The 7303-nt window shown below is 30.6% G+C and overlaps 1 long non-coding RNA gene across 1 annotated transcript; it reads left to right on the top strand.

Moving 5' to 3' along the window:
• The first annotated feature begins 4872 nt into the window (after positions 1–4872).
• Positions 4873–5912, top strand: LOC131606247 (uncharacterized). Its single transcript, XR_009284779.1, has 2 exons — positions 4873–5189; positions 5280–5912. It is a non-coding gene; the product is annotated as an uncharacterized LOC131606247 (long non-coding RNA).
• Positions 5913–7303: the final 1391 nt, after the last annotated feature.

The following is a 7303-nucleotide window of genomic DNA, read 5'->3' as shown; positions in this document are numbered from 1 at the left end:
TGAGGTATTTAACTAGAACTCTTTAATGAAATTAGTGTACATGGTTTCATGAAGAATGTCAAAGTAATCATTTAACTTTTTGTTTGGAAATAGTTTTCCTTAGATCAAAACCTTTGTCTTTCAAATAATTGAAATCAACAAATTTTTCATTGATAGCAAACAAAAATATTTTCATCTAAGATTTTTGAAGACATTTTTGAAGAAAAGAGAAAACTTTGAAATTAGATTTGAAAATACAAAGAGTTGGAAATGAGACATTGAAACTAGGAATAATGTTTCAATAAAGAGGAGAATAGGAAATGAAACAATCAAAAAAAGCTCAAATGCCTCCTTGAAAATCTAAAAAATATGTTACACATTTTATACAGATTATTATTGCTATTCTAGTGATATGATTCCAACGCACACTATGTTTTTATTTTTTTAGAAATAAAAACCACATATTACCTCGGTTTTTATAATAATCGAGAGGAGCAACCACTTATTACCTCTATTTTTTTATTTTTTTGATTTGCAAACTAAATGATCTATCTCATTGGTTTTCATAATAACCGATGGATAAAATCAATTAGATTTTACTATAAAAGCACTCTTTAAACATATTTTACCCTAATTCTAACTTATATGTAGTTGTCCCAAACTAAATATTCAATGTTTTTATATCTTAAAACATTTTTGGTATAACCTTCCAATGTTGTCAATCAAAGAAAAGATCATTGATTTTTTCGGTTGACAATATTGAGATATTTATTCCTTACCAGTACATGAGATATTTGCACTATTTTTATTACAATAATATTGTTGATACCCTAAACCCTAGAAGTTTAATATTGATTTTGTTGTATATATTGAGATTGTAAGTTATATGTTGTTGTTTTTAATCTAAGCAATAGGTTTATTGGTGATGTATTGTTGTTATTGAGATTGATTGTTTTAATATTTTAGTTTTGTTGAGATTGAGATTGTTGTTTTTGTTTTGTTGTTGTTTTAATTTAATTGTTGTGACATGGAAATGTTTTTAATATTATATATTGTCATGATTAATATTGAGATTGAGTTTGTTTTTATATTTTTATGTTGTTGAGAATTTTATATGTTGTTGTGACTAAGCAGTATTTGTTTTTATAATTTCACTAAGCAAAGTTTTGACGTTAGCAAAACTTTCATTCAAGATACATAATTTTACAAGGATTTTGATTTTGATTTCAAAAATTATTATGGATCATAATTGGGTGAAAGCTAATACGTTAAGTCTAGTGTATGAGAAATAAGTTGTTGAATTTCTTGAATTCACATATAGTAAACTTTTTGAAAAATGTGAAATCTTTTATTATCCTTGTTTTTTTATGTAAGAATACAAAATTGTTTTAGGAAAATATAATATTCAATCATCTACGTTGTGATGGAATTAGTCAACATTATACGATATAGATCATGGTGAAATGGATAAAAACCAAATAATAATGTCGCGTAGAGATAAAGTTGATGTAGATATGAATGATAGACTAAAATATATGAATTGTGATATTAGAGAAGACTCTTTTATGAAATCTCATGTGTATGATACTTTATTTAGTGACAAAGACAAGCACTTATATAATGGATGCACAAATTTAGCATGATTGTCAGTGGTGTTAATATTATTCAATATAAAGGAAACAAATTGGTGGATGGATAAAAGTTTCAAATAATTGCTTGAACTATTGAAAGAAATGATTTCATAAGATAACATGTTGTCAGGCTGTAATTATGAGATCAAGAAGATATTATGTCCAATGGGTTTAAATTATATCAAAGTACATGTATGTTGTAACAAGTTTTATATTATACAACAAATAATATGAAAAATTGAATCATTGTGTGAAGTGTGGGTAGTCGCTCTACAAGGTGAAGGATAATGGTATTGCTGAAGATGTCGATATAAGCAAGAAGCGTCCTTCTGTCAAGGTGTTATGGTACCTACCTATAATTCCAAGGTTCAAGTGAATGTTTCCTAATGTAAGTAATACAAAGAATATAAGATGGCATGTAGATGAAAGAAATGTCATGGAAATATTTGCCATGTAGTTGATTCTTTGTAACGAAAGAAAGTTGATTCATTGTCTATAATTTCGGCCAAGAGCCAAGAAACCTTGGGCTTGGACTTGCCACAGATGGAATGAACCTCTTTGATAACTAGAGTACTAATTATACTTCATGGCATGTTCTTATCTTTATTTACAACCTATCTTCATGGTTGTGCATGAAGTGTAAACATATAATGTTATCTATGGTGACCTTTGGGGCCAAGACAACTAGTAAAAGACATCAAAGTGTGAAAACAAATATCAAAATCCATGCAAAAGGGATAACTAAATACTCATAGACAAGCATCAAGTTCAAAAGAAACATGGAGATTGACAAAAAGCTCAAACGGGTTAACAAATGATCACACACTCACAAGGTGATTTGACTATTTGGTTGTGGTGGTTGTGCTCAAAATAAAACAAAATGCAATGATCCTTTTCATGCTTTCATACAATAAACATAAATCAAATATTAAACATAATAAATCCTAGTTAAAATAAAGATTGTGGCTTCCAGCATATATGAGCAATAGAAAGCTTCCTCACATTTGGGATTTGGGAACTAAAGTGATTCAATTAACAAGCAAGTAATACAATAGAATGAATGGCATGATAATTATACAAATTAAAAATTTCTTAAACATGTTATGCTATAGAAAGAGGTAATTGAGTATCTTGAATGAAGCAACTTCAAAAACACTCAAACTCGACAAATCACCTCAAAAATTCCTCAAGCTAACGGATCAAAAAAGGATGACAAACTCGACAAATAAAATGAAATTTGAAATTAACCAAGCAAACACATCAATTAACCAAAACCAAAGATACAGTGAGCAATAACACGTGAAGGACTACATCTTAGTGTCAAGAATGAAGCAAAATGGTGCTTCTAACTACCTGAATAAAGTATGGTGAAATGCCTCTGAAAATGGACTTGGTTAGAGAGATTTAGTGAATGATTTAACTTTCTTTTGAATTGGTTAGCTTCAGGGAAGATCACTGATGCTAACTCGAATGAGAAATAGGATTGAAGAAAACTTTTGATGTGAAAACCAAACTCACGATTTGGAAGCTTTGGATTGAGTTCAGGAAGGGTAATTTTGGCTCTCAAAGCTTGTGTATTGAAGTTGGGATTATCCACTATTTATATGAAAGAAAATGGAATGTTTATACATGTGAGAATGATGTGTTTTGATACAATTTGTGTGAGCTTGCAAGGTAAGAAAAGTGTGACCTCAAGTTCATCAAAACTCCACCAATTCTTGCGTTTTATGAGTCATTTAACTTCTAGACATGTCACTAAACAAGTTTAGATGGAAAACACGCTTCAATTTGATCAATTAACCAAGTTTCATGAATGTTAAAATTCTGACCAAAGTAAAATTTTATCTTCCAAGTACCCATTTCAAACTCATGTGTCATACCCTAACTTTTACCTCTAAGATCATACCTCATTTGCATCTACACAATACATCAAGATCACACTTGGTCCCTATCTTGGTTCTCTCTTTTTGAGCTCACCTATGCAGGGATCCCAAAGCATCATTTTGTGTTTTTGTGTTTTACTAACCTCTAATCAAAATATCAAATATATGTCTTGTTTCTTTCATTTTTGTTTACAAGCTAGGGTTTTGATAAAAGGTATCCATCATGGTTCTGTAGGATCAAGCGCTTACCACTGCGCTAAAAGCAATTGCTGTTAGTGAGGGCGCAACTTTATTTCCTTATAGTATGAGCCCTCAGGGGTGCACCTAAAGTGAGGTTTGTAAGCTCTCTCTAGGCGCCATGGGTAGGGATGTTAAGCCCATTCGAATCCCTAAGGGTGATGCTGGATTTATTTTTCCAACAATCTCCCCCCCAGTGTTAGCCGGGGGGATTCGAACCCATGACCATGCTCTGATACCACTTGTAGGATCAAGCGCTTACCACTGCGCTAAAAGCAATTGCTGTTAGTGAGGGCGCAACTTTATTTCCTTATAGTATGAGCCCTCAGGGGCTACACCTAAAGTGAGGTTTGTAAGCTCTCTCTAGGCGCCATGGGTTGGGATGTTAAGCCCATTCGAATCCCTAAGGGTGACGCTGGATTTATTTTTCCAACAGGTTCCTCAACTAGGGTTTGAAGGTTCTCAAAGTCAAAGTATGACCATCAATGATTCTCAAAGGCTAATGCATCAAAGATTGACCTATAGTATTAGGTCATATCTTTCTCTATCATCATTCATAATTAATTGACCAAAGATTGCTCAAGTGTTGTTTACTTCTTTCTCAAGAAAAATCAAAGGTTCGTGTGTTTATTTCTATGTCATCATCATCAAGTAACCTCAAGTGTAGCCAAATTCAATCATACTTTATTCAAGGAGACACCACTTTTAGTTCACATATTTATCATAGTGCCTTGAAGTAGCGGGGTGTGGGCATTTTGTAACGGAAGGAGCACCCCTTATACTTCGTCTTAGTTCAATATATTTCATTGCCTATAATATATATAGGATTTAATGGAAATACACTGACAGTGTAAATCAATTTTACACTGTCAGTAAATCGTAGCTGTTAAATATTTATTAAATTTTGACTTTTATTTTAATTATTTATAAAATAATATATGTGAATGGTTGTGATACACTAACTGTGTAAAGAATTTTACACTGACAGTGCATATCCATTAAACCTATATATATATATATATATATATATATATATATATATATATATATATATATATATATATATATATATATATATATATATATATATATATATATAAAAGAATGAAATTCAAGTAAATCTACTTATTATTATTATTTTCTCGCCCCTACCAATCATAAAAAGTTAGAAATTAAATAAATCGGTAAAGTGAAACTTTCCCTTATGGATTGAGTGAGCTTAAAGGGCAAACATCGTGATAAATTGATTATCTTATAATAATGACTAATTCTAGGAAGAAAATTTTTTTAAAATATATAAGTGTAAGAAAGTTTTTTCTAAAACAAATTAAAAACACAGAGTTTTAAAAAATATATTGATTCAATTACAGGTTTTGGAAAAAAATGACTGAACTTATTAAATATTTGAAAACAATGATTCTATTTATTTTCTTATTTCTTGCTGTAACTGACGTTTTTGGTAAACAATTTTTAAATTTTTTTGAATTTTTTTGTTTATCTTATAAATAATATTTCTAAAGTAATATTCCTTTTCTAATTTGTATTACAGAATCTACGACGCCAAGATGCAAGAAAGATTTCGATTGTCCACCTGCTCTTTGTCGACGTCCTGACGTTGCAAAATGCCTTTTCTATACATGTTTCTGCCAGAATGAATACATATTTATAATTTAATATGTTATTGTCGTCAATATGTCAGTTCATTAGAAAAATAGTGTTTTTTACTATACATGTTACTACCTTTAAACTCTTTAATAATTATGTTTTTTATTCTTTCTGTCAACGTCTGTTAACACAGAAGTTGATATGGCATACTAGATGAAATTTTATTGATGATTGGAAATACACATGAAATCACACAAAATGATAATTATGCTGACGTAGATTCAGTGGGTTGTGAGGGACGAGGGTTACAAATCACCTTAAAATAACGATCATGATTATTACACTTTTTATACTAGTTTGAAAACACTTTAATGTCACTGTTTTTGCAGGCGTTGCCGGAGCTTACTTTTGCAAATCAGGTCGGGCTTGACATGCTGGAGTAGTACCGTGGCCAAAAGGTGGTTTATGCCTGACTTTGTTATTAGAAAATAAGGATTCCAAGTGTTAAAAAAGAAGCACTTTTGATATATGACATGTTTTGTTACTTGATAAAGAATGTACTAATTTTTTCTCCCTACTCGCCAACCCAGTTCCTTACCTTGCTAACAATAGAAGAAACTCAAAATTTCCATCTTTGTAACACTACAAGAAAATATCAATTTAGCTATCAAAATCTTGCTACATATTTATGTTCATGCTAATTTGTAGTTGATTACACGTGCTTATACCACAAAGATAAATTTCATAGCCAACACTTACATTTTTAAAATGATTTAACAAATCATATTTTCAGTTTACATTTAAAAAAAATTTCAGAGAATTTAAATAAAAATAACAAAAGTCTTTTGTCATTTGTCTTTTTATTAATAACACGTGAAGACTACATCTTAATTAGTTATTTAAGAAATAACATCAAATATAAAGTTCTAACATAACTAGGCAGACTTGCCACCACTTATTCCTCGTGGTTTGCAGCTTATTGGGTCATACACTCCCAATTGTGGTGGAGGCCAAATGCTCATGTTTCTTAGTTGGTTGTTGAGGGAAGCTATATTGATCTCCATAGACTTATCACACCTCCTTATTTTTGTTGTAGTTCCCGAAATATCCTTTTAGCTCATTTGAAGTTAATTAACATTAAGCATGATCATCTCACCATGAAGATTGTACAATTTGTGTTTGAGATGGACCGGTGAAGCCAATGTGTCGAGAGCTTGCGCAAAAGCTTCCCGAAATATTCTTGAGATGGCCGGATACTTTGTGATTGGATGTATAGCTGTCAAAATAGGCTAGCCCATATGAGCAAACTTGCTAGGCCCGAAAAATCATAGGGCTTAGGTTTTAAAGTTAGATCCCATATTTTCAGGGCCTTTTAAGCCCAGCCTTGAAAAGTCCGCAACCCATTAGGACTAGCCCATATAAACCGTGGGTAGCCCCGCATAATTAAAAAATTTTAAAAAATATATTAATATTTATATTATTTTACTCCAAAATAGCATATTGGTTTTTCTCACTTCACTAAATTGTATCTCTATTTTATTCAATTTTTCTCTTTTAAATATTATACATTAATATAATTTACATTTTTTCATCGTATAATATTAGTTTTTCGTTTATAATAAATATTCAAGTATTATTTCATACAATTTAGACATATGTTGTATTTAGAAACACATTATAGTATTTATAAGAGATAATATAAAAAAGCATAATTTTTAATGTATTATGTTTAAAATAACATAATTTTTAATTTTATTTACAATAAATATTATGGAGTTTTTATTTTAATTTTTTTAAATAAAAAAGCCCATTTACGGCCGGGTAGTCCGAAGGCCATCTAAGGTCAGGCTTAGATAGTAAATCTCGAGCTCATATTATTCAGGGTCTTTTTGGCCCAGCCCTAAAAACCTCAGGATCTGCTAGGACCGACCGGTTTAGGACTGAATAGCCCATATTGACAGCTCTAAT

Source organism: Vicia villosa, linkage group LG5 (assembly GCF_029867415.1).
Source record: "Vicia villosa cultivar HV-30 ecotype Madison, WI linkage group LG5, Vvil1.0, whole genome shotgun sequence".
NCBI lineage: Eukaryota > Viridiplantae > Streptophyta > Magnoliopsida > Fabales > Fabaceae > Vicia > Vicia villosa.
This window is presented reverse-complemented; position numbering and strand designations above follow the sequence as displayed.